Source organism: Gopherus flavomarginatus, chromosome 25 (genome assembly GCF_025201925.1).
Source record: "Gopherus flavomarginatus isolate rGopFla2 chromosome 25, rGopFla2.mat.asm, whole genome shotgun sequence".
NCBI lineage: Eukaryota > Metazoa > Chordata > Testudines > Testudinidae > Gopherus > Gopherus flavomarginatus.
In genome coordinates, this window is record NC_066641.1 from 15,984,083 (window position 1) to 15,998,321 (window position 14,239).

The 14,239-nt window shown below is 51.9% G+C and overlaps 2 long non-coding RNA genes across 3 annotated transcripts; both read left to right on the top strand.

Moving 5' to 3' along the window:
• Window positions 1–9,169: 9,169 nt before the first annotated feature.
• LOC127040673 (uncharacterized) lies at window positions 9,170–11,131 on the top strand. 2 transcript variants are annotated; one of them, XR_007771512.1, is made up of 4 exons: window positions 9,170–9,989; window positions 10,289–10,478; window positions 10,590–10,623; window positions 11,010–11,131. It is a non-coding gene; the product is annotated as an uncharacterized LOC127040673 (long non-coding RNA). The 2 variants fall into 2 exon arrangements; XR_007771511.1 differs by having other exon boundaries at window positions 10,289–10,623.
• An 861-nt stretch (window positions 11,132–11,992) lies between these two features.
• LOC127040672 (uncharacterized) lies at window positions 11,993–13,884 on the top strand. Its single transcript, XR_007771510.1, has 3 exons — window positions 11,993–12,702; window positions 12,875–13,066; window positions 13,598–13,884. It is a non-coding gene; the product is annotated as an uncharacterized LOC127040672 (long non-coding RNA).
• The last annotated feature ends 355 nt before the right edge of the window (window positions 13,885–14,239 follow it).

Genomic DNA, 14,239 nt, shown 5'->3' on the forward strand with positions numbered 1-14,239 from the left:
AAGAGCCCACGCCCCTTGTGAGATGGAAAGCACACAAGAGCTGTGAGACAGCGAGCGTTGTTGATGCCAGGCTAAGCAGATGCCGTCGAGCTGGGAGTGGAGCAGCCATCACCATCAGTGAGATAAGTGTCTGGTCTGGTGAGGACTCTGGTAATGGCCGACGTGACTCCCTCCCACGTTTTTTTCTTTTTCTCCTCTAATGTGTTGGCCAACACATTCTGTCTGTCTCTCCCCATCTCCTTGTCTCTCTTTGTGCCGTCTCCCTTCATAGGACACGGGCAGGTATGGTAGGTGTGCAACACCACAGGCTAGGTCTTGTGAGCTATGAACAAGTAGGGTATGGAAATCATGCAGTGCAGTGGGCGCTAAAGTGCAGCACTGACTGTGGGTGTTGGCTGAGCCTCTGCTCTAGTGGGGCTGATGTGGATGGGATCGGAGTGGGAGGTAGGGATAGGGGCAAGATTTCACACACTAACTGAATTTTGTGCAGTGATGACTCTTGCTTGGCTTATTGGCTGTGCTTGCAGAGGAATCGTCCGGGAGCAGCAGCTGGAGGAGAAACAGCCAGATGTGGACTTGAGCGACCTCGACATCCTTGTAAGCAGATTAACAGTCCTCAGCTTTCTGCCTTCCGCATAACTGGGTGTGAGTAAGCGGTCAGTGCTTGGAATTCCTCCTCTGTTCTCACTCCAGTTTTGGTCAGAGGCTGTGAACTTTTTTGGGTACATGGCTCTGTGGGATTCAGATGAGGGAAAGGCACACGTCTTCAGTACGAAGTGACTATTTTGGGTATAGGTGCAAGAGCTTCTTTCTGGTTGTGGTCCTGAAGGTGTAATGGAAGAAGGGTTATGGCTAGAGGTCTGAGGTGCGGTAGATATGAGAAGAACCTATACGACGTTGCTGACTGAGATGCTAACTTATTTGTTTTCCCGCCTTGTGCTGGGTTCAGTACCAAGGGAAAAGACGTGGAGGGTCAAGAGTCCGCTCCCCTCATTTGATGGAAAGCGAGGGAGAGCAGGGAGACCACAAGCATTATTGATGCCAGGCAGGAGCCATCCAGCTGGGAGCGGAGCAGCCATCATCATCAGTGAGATAAGTGCCTGTTCGTTGAGGGCTCTGCTCACTGCCCACTTGGCTCCAGGTACAGACACCCCGTCAGCTGGGGCTGGGTTTGTAACAAAATGTTTGTGACTAGCTGAGGGAGGGAGACAAGGTTCCCCATTTTCAGGGTCTGCCCATTTCTCTGTTCACATGCGGTGTGTCCTCTGCAGAAAAGGTTGGATCCAGGAAGATGATTCCAGGTGGCGAGTTGCTTGTTTTCCTCTTTTGTGTTTCTCTCTCTCTCTCTCTTTCTCTCCTCTAGTGTGTTGGTCGGGTGTCATTGTAAGGGGTGCTTTCTACTCGTAGTCCTAAAGCTGTAATGGGTAGAGGGTTGAGGGCGGAGCCCTGCCATGCAGGAGAGACGAAAAGAAGAGCCTATGAGCTGTTGCCGACTGAGATGGTAACTTACTTGTTTTATCCCCTGGTTTTAGTGCCAAGGAAAAAGACGTCACGTGTGAGAGTGTACAGCCCACATGATGAGTCACTCAAAGCGAGTGAGAGTGATGAGACTGGGAGCGTTGTTGGTGCCAGGCAGGAGCTGTCCATCTGGGAGCAGAACAGCCGCTACTATCACTGAGATAAGTATCTGTTTTGCTGAGGGTTCTGCTCCTCCAACTAGAGACACTCCGTTAGGTGGGGCTGGGTTTGTAAGAAAAGGTTCCTGACTAGCTGTTGTTATGAGGGAAACAAGGTCCCCATTTTCAGGGGCTGGTCATTGCTCTGCTCTGGCCAGGAGCACTGTGTCATCTGAAGTAGAAGGTTGGATCCAGGAGGATGACTCCAGGTGGTGAGTTGCTTGCCTTCCTCCTATGCTTCTCTTTTTCTCTCTTTTCTCTACTGTGTTGGCCAACATAGTCGCTCTCTCTGTCCTTGCCTCTCCTTGTGCTGTCCTCCTTCATAGGACATGGGCAGACATGCTAGGTGTGCATCTCCACGGCCTATGTATTGGGAGCCATGAAGAACTAGGAGGGGACGAAAATCATGCAGAGCAGTGGGCACGAGAGTGGAGCGGTGACTGTTGGTGTTAACTCCATCTCTGTTCATCGAGTGGGGCTGATATAGATGGGATGGAAGAGGGAGGCAGGGGGATGAAGGCAAGATTTTCAGCACCAATAGAGCTTTGTGTAGTGATGGTTCATGCTTGGCTTTTGTCTAGGAGCCCCAGCCGAAGGAAGAGGTGGCAGAAGTGGATCTGAGCTTCCTGGACATCCTTCTAAGCATCCTTCTAAGATCTGAACAGGCTTCTGCTTTCTGCCTCCTGCTTAATTGGCTGTGAGTAAGCGATCAATACTTTGAATTGCACATCTGTACTCACTGTAGTTTTCTTCACAGGCTAGAAGCCCAACAATCTAGAAGCCAGAAACTGTCTAACAAGCAACTCGGAAACCAATTAAACCAAAAACAAGCCTAATTTCTGCGTCGTCTTTGCAGGTTTGTCATGTCTGACCAAAGTCTGCTGTTCAGACTGACTATTTCAGGTGTCGTTGCAAGGGGTGCTTTCTAGTTGTAGTATTAAAGGCGTAATGGGGGTGTGGGGGAGTGGTTGGGGACAGGGCTCTGTGGTGTGTTAGATGCAAGAAGAGATTTTGTGACATTGTGGCCTGAGATGCTGACTACTTGGTTTTCCCTCTTTGTCCAGTGTTTGTTAAAAATGGAAAAGAAGTCAAACATAAGAGTTTACTCCCCTCGTACGATGAAATGCGAGCGAGGGCAGGGCGACCACAAACCTTCTTGAAATCAGGCGAGAGCCATACATCTGGGAGTGGAGCAGCCACGACTGTCAGCGAGATAAGTGTCTGGTTTGGTGAGGGCTCTGCTCAAGGCCACCTGGTTCCATGTAGGGACACCCTGTTAGGTGGGGCCGGGTTTGTACGAAAAGAATCCTGTCTTGCTGTGGTTATGAGGGAGACAGGGCCATCTGGGGGAGGGGCGCAAGTGGGGCAATTTGCCCCGGGCCCCACAGGGGCCCCCATGAGAATAAAATATTCTATAGTTTTGCAACTTTTTTATGGAAAGGGCCCCCAAAATTGCTTTGCCCGAGGCCCCCTGAATCCTCTGGGTGGCCCTGGAGGGAAATGAGGTCTCCAATTTTCAGGGGCTGCTCATTTCTCTGGCCAGTACTGGTGTGTCCTCTGCAGCAGAAGGTTAGATACACAAAGATGACTCCAGGTGGTGAGTTGCTTTCCTTCCTCAGATGTTTCTTTCTCTCTCTGTCTCTTCTCTACTATGCTGGCCAACAACACACACACTCACACTCACTCTCTCTCTCTCTCTCTCTCTCACTCTGTCCTTGCCTTTCCTTGTGCTATCTCCCTTCATAGCATGGGCACGCGTGGTGGGTGTGCAACCCCACAGGCTGTCTCTCAGGAGCAATGAAGAAGTAGGAGGGGATGAAAATCGTGCGGGATAGTGGGCGTGAGAGTGGAGTGGAGACTGTTGGTGTTTTTTTGTAGCTGCTCTTGCAGAGGAATTGTCCAAGACCCCTACCCTGAGAAGAAGGTGGCAGAAGTGGACCTGAGCAGCTTGGACATCCTTCTAAGCAGACATGAACAGTCCTCAGCTTTCTGCCTCTCTTAGCTGGCTGTGAGTAAGGGGTCAGTGCTTTGAATTTCTCATCTGTACTGGCTGTAGTTTTCTTCGCAGGCCGTGTGCTTCCTCCTTGGGTATGGGGCTCTGTGGCTGTGGAGGGGCCAGAATCTGCTCTGCAGAGTGACTATGTTGGGTGCAATTAAGAGGGCCAATGCAGAGAAGAGAAAAGGGAAAGAGACCTGAACCCTGATTACAGAGCGGTCACCCTTTCTTTAGTAAAATACTTCTCCTTTAAACTCGGTGGTGGTGGTGGGGGGAGTCCCCAGTGTGAAAAGATCTGGAAATAAACAGGTAAGAGTGGGATCCTGCTGAGTGTCTCCTTTCCAATCAATCCTCCATCTCTCAGCGACACCCTTCCCGACTTACCTTCCTACCCAACCAAGAAAATAACAACTTTGTGCCCCCTAACCTTTTCCAGAAAAGACTCCTCTTCTTGTGACACAGTCTTGTTAGTAGGGTTAGGTGCATCCACTTGCCAGCTCTGAATACCACCGCATCTACCTACAACACCTGAATATCAACACATTTCAGAAACGATAGCCACATCAGTCCCTTCTGACATAGCCCTAGGAATCTCCTCTGTCTATCTCCAAAGGGACTCAAGGCCTGGAATTTGGACACAACTCAGGGAGCTGTCTGAAACTCTACAGTTGAACACTCATCAGTGTGATGGTGTCTGTCTTGTGCACAAGAAAACAAAGGGTCAAAGTTTGTGGTTGGTTGAGCAGTGTAAATTGGGCAGGGCAAAAGGACTTGATAGGATGACATGGAAGTGAGGGTCTGAAAGGAGCCCCCCCACCTCATTTTTCATTTCCAGACTGTGTGACATTTGCATGGTTGGGCCATTTCTTTGCTTTTTTGAGAAAAGGGGCGAATTTTCCACGGCCTCCACCATCCCCTTACAGCTGCCCCTTCGCCACACCATGTTGCATCTGACAGGGATAGGTCGCAAGTAAGATTTCACATCAAATCTCAAAAAAGCCCAGTAGAACTCATTGTGGGGGAATTTCCTGTCACTAGGAGAAACAGAAGCTCAAGCCTTCTTAAGGGGTGGGGGGTCACTCAGCCACAGGCATAAAAAGGCTCCCCTAATTTAAGTGTGAGAGGGATAAGACCATACACCCTGGTTACAGGGCAATCATTTTGCTGGGTGTGTCAAAGTGACTTGTGGTTTAATTTGCGTGGCAGAGGAGACCCAAGCTCTCCTTACAGGATGGTCCTTAAGCTGGGGCGTTCGAATGGGGCAGAGCGAAAAGCGCTGTAAAGGAGAGACCTCTGTTCTCTCAGGAGAGCATGGTCTCATTGCCCAGCAGGTGCCAGCGGCTCAAGATGAGCTAGAAAGGGGAGACCTGCACCCTTCTCACAAGGAGAGGTCTGTGGCAAAGGGCATTTTAAAGGCTAGGTCCTAAGGAGCTCAAAGCCACAGAGATCTTATGATGATATGAGATATTACCTTACACTCATTGTAAGCTGACGGGGCCAGAAAGAGTTAATTAACTCACAAACTGACCTTGACCCATGGCCGAACTTTAAAGACTGGTTAGGAAGATACGTAAAGGAATAGAGGTTTGAAATGCAGCCTGCATTGTTAGGGATAGAAGGGTAAATGTTAGCTCAGGTCTTGTCTATTGCTATAGCTGTGATTGAGAGATCAAAAAAGAAATATTAACATTTAGGAAGACACTGGAGTGAAATAGTATTATTGTATATATCGGGTCAGCAACCTTTCACAAGTGGTGTACCGGGTCTTCATTTATTCACTCTAAAATGTATTACTGGCACGCGAAACCTTAAATTAATGTTTTTCAGAAAGTCTCTGTAGTTATATAATATATAGACATAGAAACTAGTGTTGTAAAATAAAAAAGGTTTTCAAAATGTTTAAGAAGCTTCATTTAAAATTAAATTAAAATGTTGATCTTATGCCGCCGGCCTGCTCAACCCGTTGCTCGTCTGGGGTTCTGTTCCAGTAGGCCGGCAGTGGGCTGTGTGGGGCTGGCGGCCAGGACCCCAGCCCAGCAGTGGGCTGAGCTGCTCAGCCCACTGCTGCTGAGGGGTTCCATCTACCAGCTCTTGCCAGCCGGGATCCCGGCTGCTGGACCCGCTCACCCCGCTGCTGGTCTGGGGTCCCAGCCCTGGCCACATACAGGGGTACCTACCTTCTCCCTGGTTCTGCCCCGTTCTCTTCCTCTGCACTGAGCTGAGGGTGGGAGTGGACCGAGCACAGGGCTGGGGGTGAAGGGTCTGGCCAGGAGCTAGAATGAGGGAGGGGGCTCAGGGTTGGGGCAAGAGGTCTAGATCTGCGGGCACTTACCTGGGCAGCTCCCATTTGGTGCAGGAGCTCCTGTTTGGTGCTCAGGGTGGGGGTGGGGATGGGGATGTGCGGGGTGCATGGGATGTCGGGGGGGGGTACAAGAGTCAGGGCAGAGGACTGGGGGAATGTGAGGGGGGTGCAGGTGTCAGAGCGGGGGGGTTGGGTATGTGTGGGGGTGCCAGAGTCAGGGCTGGGGTCTTGGGGGGGTGAAGGAGTAAACAGAGGGCTGGGTGTGTATGAGGGAGGTACAGGACCCAGGGCAGGGACCTGGGGTATGTATGAGGGAGGTACAGGGCTCAGGGCAGGGGCCTGGGTGTGTGTCAGGGCTCAGGGCAGAGGGCTGGGTGACTGCTCCCCTCAAATCCCCAACGCCCCCCGCTCCTTGTCCCCTGACTACCCCCTCCTGGGACCCCTGCTCCTAATTGCCCCCCAGGACCCTATCTAAGCATCTCTGTCCTTGCCCCCTGGCTACCCCCTCCTGGGACCCCTGTCCCAACTGCCCCCCAGGACCCTATCTAAGCATCCCTGTTCTTGTCCCCTGGCTACCTCCGTAGGAGCCTACCCCCTACCTGTCCCCTGACTGCCCCAACCCTTATCCACACCCCCACCCCCTGACAGGACCCCCAGAACTCCTGACCCATACAACCTGCCCCCTGCTCCCTGCCTGCCGCAACCCCTCTCCACACCCCTGACTCATCCAACCCCCCAAGCTCCTTGGCCCCTGACTGCCCCCCTAGGAGCCTATCCCCTACATGTTCCCTGACTGCCCCAACCCTTATCCACCCCCTCCCCCGAGACAGACTCCTGGACTCCCACGCCCCATCCCACCACTCATCACCCCGACAGGACCCCCAGAATTCCCAACCCATACAATCCTCCACACCCCTTCCTCCTGACAGCCCCCTCCAAAACTCCTGACTTATCCACCTCCCCAGCTCCTTGTCCCTTGACCACCCCCTCCAGAGACCCCCCCACCCTAACTGCTCCCCCCCGGATGCTTTTTGCTCTCTGACCCCTATCCCGCTCCCTCCCCGACAGACCCCGGAATTCCCATGCTCTATCCACCCCCTGCTCCCTGTCTGCTGCCTCCAGAGACCTCCCGCCCCTAGCCACCCTCCCCCCCCGGGATCCCACCCCCTATCCAACCAACCCTGCTCCCTGTCCTGATTGCCTCCACCCCCCCCCCGGCCCCAGACCGCTTACCATGAGCTTCCAAGCAGAGCCAGCCTATGCTGCCCCGCGGGAGCGCGCAGCCCCAGCCCCAGAGCTAGGCATGTGGCGGCAGGGATCCAGGAGAGGGGAGAAGGCGAGGGAGGGGCTGGCGGCTTGCTGCGCTCGGCCCGGTGCTGCAGCCCGGGACTGCGGACCCTGCGCTTTCTGTGCTGGCAGGATTTTTAATGCCACCCTGGAGTCCTGGCAGGCAGCCGCGTGCCATTAAAGATCAGCTCCCGTGACGTCTTTGGCACGCGGTGGCCGACCCCTGACCTAGTGTCTCTGTTGCTCCATGAGGGAAATAACTACTGACACCGTGTGGCCACACAGGGTAATGCACACAGCATTTCCTGCATGGAGCAACAGTGACACCGTGTGGCCACGCTGAGTAATGCACAGAGCATTTCCCTCAAGGATGGTCACCCAGGGAAATGCACAGTTGCTCCATGAAGGAAATGCTTTGTGGAGTAGTCAGAGTGCCCACCCAGTGTCCCCCTTGCTCCATGAGATAAGTCCTCTGTGCATTCTCCCAAGAGGCCACCCACTGACACTGCTGCTCCATGAGGGAAATAGTTTGTGCATTAACCCCGAGTGGCCCCTCGTTGTCACTGTCCCTTGATGAGGGGAAATGATTTGTGCATTACCTGGATTGGCCACCCAGTTTTAATCTTGCTCCGGGTGGGAAATACTTAGTGACACCAGGTGGCCACTCGAGGTAATGCACCCAGCATCTTCAGTGCATTTCAGCCTGCCCCCCACCGGGACCCATTCAACATCCTTCAACCTGCTCTGGCGTCCACAGACTTGCCAGCACTCCACTCACCCCACCCCAATCTGCTGCCTGCACGTGGCTCTCCAATCCATCCCATCTGTTCCCCATCTCAGGGCACCCCAACATCCTCCATGATACCCCTTCCTTACACCCCAACCCCAATTGGCTCCAACCTATTTCTCCATTGCTGGGCCTCACTTCCCCACGCCACCCACAGCGAGCCATGTTTCCCCTTCTAATTCCTGTTGCTCTTCCCAGCCACACTGGGGCCTTTCAACCCCCCTCCAATCTGCCCTTACTTGCCAAGGCTTCTGAATCCCACATTCCTGCAGTACAGCTTGGGAACCCTACACCTCTCTACCTCGCAGTGCAGTCCCCACCCCCAGATATCATATGACTAAGCCACTGATGCATGGACCCCAAATTGCTTACTGAACATGTCCATTGATCAGCCCCATGGAGTGCTGTCTCCCTTCCTAAGACATGGGCAGGCATGCTAGGCGTGCATCCCCACAGGTTAGGTCTCAGGAGCCATGAAGAATTAGGAGGGGACAAAAATTCTGCAGGGTAGTGGATAGTGGAGTGGAGCAGTGACTGTCAGTGTTGACTCAGCCTCTGTTCATTGGGTCTGGCGGACGTAGATAGGACTGGAGAGGGAGGCAGGGATGAGGGCAAGATTAAACACAGCAATAGAGCTCTGTGTAGTGATAGTTCTTGCTTGGCTTTATTAACTTGCACAGGAATCATCCAGGAGCCCTTGCCGTGGGAAAATATGGCAGAAGTGGACCTGAGCAGCGTGGACATCCTTCTAAGGAGACATGAATAGTCCTCAGCTTTCTGACTGCTGCATAACTGGCAGTAAGTGGTCAGTGCTTTCAATTCCTCTTCTGTACTCTCTGTAGTTTTCTTCACAGACCACGTGGTTCCTTATTGGGTACGGGGCTCTGTGGGATTAAGGCTGGGGAGGGGCCAAAGTCTGCTGTGCAGAGTGACTCTGTCGGGTGTCATTGCAAGGGCTGCTTTCTACTTGTAGTGCTAAATCTGTAATAGGAAGATGGTTGAAGGCGGAGCCCAGCTGTGTGGGAGAGGTGAAAAGAAGAGCCTAGGAGACATTGCCCACTGAGATGGTAACTTGTTTTATCCCCTGGTTTTAGTGCCAAGGAAAAAGATCTCATGTGTGAGAGTCTACAGCCCTCGTGATGGAAAGCGAGCGAGAGTGATGAGACTGCGAGCGTGGTTGGTGCTAGGCAGGAGTTGTCCATCTGGGAGCAGAACAGCCGCTACTGTCACTGAGATAAGTGTTTCTTTTGCTGAGGGTTCTGCTCTTCCAGGTAGGGACACCTCATTAGGTGGGGCTGGGTTTGTAAGAAAAGGCTCCTGAGTAGCTGTCATTATGAGGGAGACAAGGTCCCCATTTTCAGGGGCTGGTCAGTTCTTTGGCCAGTAGTGGTGTGTCATCTGCAGCGGAAGGTTAGATCCCTGCAGATGACTGCAGGTGGTGTGTTTCTTGCCTTTCTCCTGTGTTTCTCTCTTCGTTCTCTACGGTGTTGGCCAACACTCACGCTCTTCCTGTCTTTGCCTCTCCTTGTGCTGTCTTCCTTCATAGGACACAGGCAGGCATGCTCAGAGTGTATCCCCACGGCCCATGTATCAGGAGCCATGAAGAAGTAGAAGGGGACAAAAATAATGCAGAGCAGTGGGCACGAGAGTGGAGCGGTGACTGTCAGTGTTAACCTGGTCTCTGTTCATCGAGTGGGGCTGATGTTGATGGGACTGGAGAGGGAGGCAGGGATGAGGGCAAGATTTCACACGCCATTAGAGCTTTGTGTAGCGCTGGCTCTCACTTGGCTTTTTGCAGCTGCTCTTGCAGAGGGATTGTCCAGGAGTCCCAGCAGGAGGAGAAACTGGCAGAGGTGGATCTGAGCAGCCTGGACGTTCTTCTAAGCAGATGTGAACAGTCCTCAGCTTTCTGCATTCTGAACACCTGTCTCTGAGTAAGAGGTCAGTGCTTTCAATTCCTTATCTGTACTCGCTGTAGTATTCTTCACAGGCTGTGTTCTTCCTCGTTGGGTATGGGGCTGTGAGAGATTGCCTCTGGGGAGGGGCCAGAGTCTGGTGTGCAGAGTGATTATTTCTTTGCCTTTACAAGGGGTGCATTTTAGTGGTCATGCTAAATGTGTAATGGGGGAGAGATTTGGGGGCTGAGCCCTGCCGTGTGGGAGAGGGGAAAAGAATAGCCTGTGTGACGTTGCCCACTGAGATCGTAATTTATTTGTTTTTTCTACTTGTGCTGTGTTTAGTACCAAGGCAGAAAAAATCACGCGTCAGTCTACTGCCCTCATGCGATGGAAAGCGAGCGAGAGCGACTAGACCGTAAGCATTGTTGGTGCAAGGCAGGAGCCGTCCAGCTGGGACTGGAGCAGTCTCTGTTGTCAGTGAGAAAAGAGTCTGGTTTGATGAGGGCTCTGCTCACGGCCCACCTGGCTCCAGGTAGGGACACCCTGTTAGCTGGTTCCTGACCAGGTGTGCTTACAAGGTTGAGAAGGTCCCCAATTTGAGGGGCTGATCATTTCTCTGTTCACAAGCATGTATCCTCTGCAGGAGAAGGTTGGATCCAGGGGGATGAATCCAGCTGGTGAGTTTCTTGCCTTTGTCTCGTGTTTCTTTTTCTGTCTGTCTCTTTCCTAGTGTGTTGGCCAACGCTCTTTCTCTCTCTCTGTCTCTGTCCTTGCCTCTCCTTGTGCTGTCTCCCTTCATAGGACACGGACAGGAGTGCTAGGTGTGCATCCCCACAGGCTAGGTCTCGGCAGCTATGAACAAGTAGGAGGGGATGAAAATCATGCGGGGCAGTGGGTGCTAGAGTGGAATAGAGACTGTTGGTGTTGACTCGGTTACTGTTCATCAAGTGGGGCTGATGTAGATTGGATGGGAGAGGGAGGCAGGGATGAGGGCAAGATTACCTGCACCAACTGAATTTTGTGTACGAATGGCTCTTGCTTGGTTTATTTCCTGCGCTTGCAGAGGAATCGTCCAGGAGCAGCAGCTGAAGGAGAAGGTGGCAGACATGGTGCTGAGGAGCCTGGACATCCTTCTAAGGAGAGATTAACAGTCCTCAGCTTTCTTCCTCCTACATAACTGGCTGTGAGTAAGCTGTCAGTGCTTGGAGTTCTTCATCTGCTCTCACTTCAGTTTTGTTCAGAGGCTGTTAACTTACTCGTTGAACACAGTGCTCTGCGGGATTCAGGCGAGGGAAGGGAAAGGCACAAGTCTCCTGTGCAGAGCGAGTATTTTGGATGTAGGTTCAACGGGCTGCTTTTTAGTTGCAGTGCTAAAGCTATAATGGAAGGAGGGTTGAAGGCGGAGAGCTGAGCTGCGGTAGATGTGAGATAGTAACTGATTTGTTTTCTAATCTTTACTCACTGTAATTTTCTTCACACTCCGTTTGCTTCCTCGTTGGGTACTGGGCCTATGGGATTAAGGCAGGAGAGGGGACCAGACTCACAGTTGCCAAATTTCATGGGGTAAATAGTCACTCTGCACAGCAGACTTATGAAAGTCGGGGTGCTTATTTCAGGTGTCATTGCAAGGGATGCTTTCTACTTGTACTCTTAAAGGTGTGATGAGAGGAGCGTTCAGGGCAGAGACCCACCGTGTTTGAGAGGTGAAAAGAAGAGCCTCCCCAACATTGCCCACTGAGATAGTGACATGCTTGTTTTTTCCTCTTCTGCTGGATTTAGTACCAGGGGAAGAGAAATCTTGCATCAGAGACTCCTGCCCTTGTGCAATGGAAAGTGAGTGAGAGTGATGACGACCAAAAGAATTACTGATGCCAAGGAAAAGCTGTCCTGTTGGGAGCGAAACAGTGGCCACTCTCAATGAGATAAGCGTCTGTTTTGGTGATTGCTGTGTTCTCGGCCCACCTTGCTCCTGGTAGGGGCGTTCCGTTTGCTGGGGCTGTGTTTGTAAGAAAGTGTTTCTGAGTAGCTGTGGTTCTGAGGCAGACAAGGACCCCATTTTCAGGGGTTGCTCCGTTCTCTGGCCAGTCGCGCTGTGTCCTCTGCAGCAGAAGGTTAGATCCAGAGGGATGACTCCAGGCGACGAGTTGCTTGCCTTCCTCTCATGTTTCTCATTTTTTCTCTCTCTCTCTCTCTCCTGTGTTGGCCAACACTCTTTCTTAGTCTGTCCTTTCCTTGTGCCGTCTCTCTTCTTAGGACACAGGCAGGCCTGCAAGGTGTGCATCCCCACAGGTTAGGTCTTGGGAGCCCTGGAGTAGTAGGAGGGGACCAAAACCATGTGAGGAAGTAGAGCAGTGATTGTCAGTGTTTAACTCAGTCGTCTTTCGCGTGGGGCCAATGTAGATGAGATGGAAGAGGGAGGCAGGGATGAGGGCAAGATTTCAAGCACCAATAGAGCTTTGTGTAGTGATGGTTTCTACTTGGGTGTTGCAGCTTCTGTTGCAGAGGAATCATTCGGGAGCCCTGGCCCAAGGAGAAACTGCTGGACGTGGATCTGAGCAGCCTGGACATCCTTCTAAAGAGACGTGAACAGTCTTTAGCTTTCTGCCTCCCACATAACTGGCTGTGAGTAAGAGGTCAGTGCTTTGAATTCCTCATCTGTACTCACTGTAATTTTCTTCACAGGCCGTGTGCTTCCTCATTGAAAACGGTGCTCTGTGGGATTCAGATGAGGGAAAGGCACAAGTCTCCTGTGCAGAGTGAGTATTTTGGATGTAGGTGCAATGGGTTGCTTTTTAGTTGTAGTGCTAAAGCTGTAATGGGAGAAGGGTTGATGGTGGAGCCCTGAGGTGCAGTAGATGCAAGAAAAAGAACCTATGCACACTGCAGACATGCTAACCAGTTTGGTTTTCCTCCTGTTGCTGGTTTTAGTACCAAAGGAAAAGGAGTGGAGGGTCAGAATCCGCTCCCGTCCTGCGATGGAAGGCAAGTGAGAGCTGGGAGACTGCAAGCATTGTTTATGCCAGTCAAGAGCCATCCAGCTGGGAGTGGAGCAACTGTCACCATCAGTGAGATAAGTGTCTCATTAAGTGAGGGCTCTGCTCACTGCCCACTTGGCTCCAGGTACAAATGCCCCATTAGCTGGGGCTGGGTTTGTAACAAAGTGTTCGTGACTAGCTGTGCTTACGAGGGAGACAAGGTCCCCATTTTCAGAGTCTGCTAATTTCTCTGTCCACAAGCTCTGTGTCCTCTGCAGAAAAGGTTGGATCCAGGAGAATGATTCCAGGTGGCGAGTTGCTTGCCTTCCTCTTATGTTTCCCCCTCTCTCTCCTCTAGTGTGTTGGCCAACGTGCTCTCTGTCAGTCTGTCCTTGCCTCTTGTTGTGCTGTCTCTGTTCATGGCACACGGGCAGGTGTGACTAGGTGTGCACCCCACAGGCTCTGTCTTGGGAGCTATGAAGAAGTAGGAGGGGATGAAACTCTCATGTGTGGCAGTGGGCACAAGACTGGATCGGTGACAGTCGGTGTTGACGCCGTCTCTGTTCATTGAGTGGGGCCCATGTAGATGGGATGGGAGAGGGAGGCAGATATTAGGGCAAGATTTGATGCACCTTCAGAGCTTTGTGTAATGCTGGGTCATGCATGGCTTTTGCAGCTGCACTGGCAGAGGAATTGTCCTGGAGCCCTACCTGGAGGAGAGAGACTCAGAAGTGGACCTGATCAGCCTGAACATCCTTCTTAGCAGACATGAACAGTTCTCAGTTTTCTCCCTCCCGCATACTTGACTGTGAGTAAGAGGTCAGTGCTTTTAATTCATCATCTATAGTCTCTGTATTATTCTTCACATGCTGTGTCCTTACTCGTTGGGTATGGGTCTTTGTGGGATTAAGGCTGGGGAAGGGACCAGAGTCACAGTAGCCAACTTCCCCTGGGTAAATGAGGACCCCGACTTTCACAATAAGCCAAAAATCAAGCTAATCCCATTTCAAAACAAGCCAATACCTAAGAACGCAACACTCAGTGACTAGATCTCCCCTGGCGTGTGCAGTCTGGGACTGCGGTGGGTCCACTGTGCACCCTTCTCTTGCCATTTTTGCACCTCTGTGCTCCCGATTGCCGGGAGCCAATCAAAAAAAAATGAAGAAGCTACAATGAGCAACAACTTACAAGCCAACAAGCAACTCACAAGTAAATTAAGCCAACCCCTCGCCCCAATTTCTGTATTTCATTTCCAGCCTTTGCGACATTTGCATGGTTGGGCCATTTCTTGGCTTTTTTAAGAAAAGGGGTGAATTTT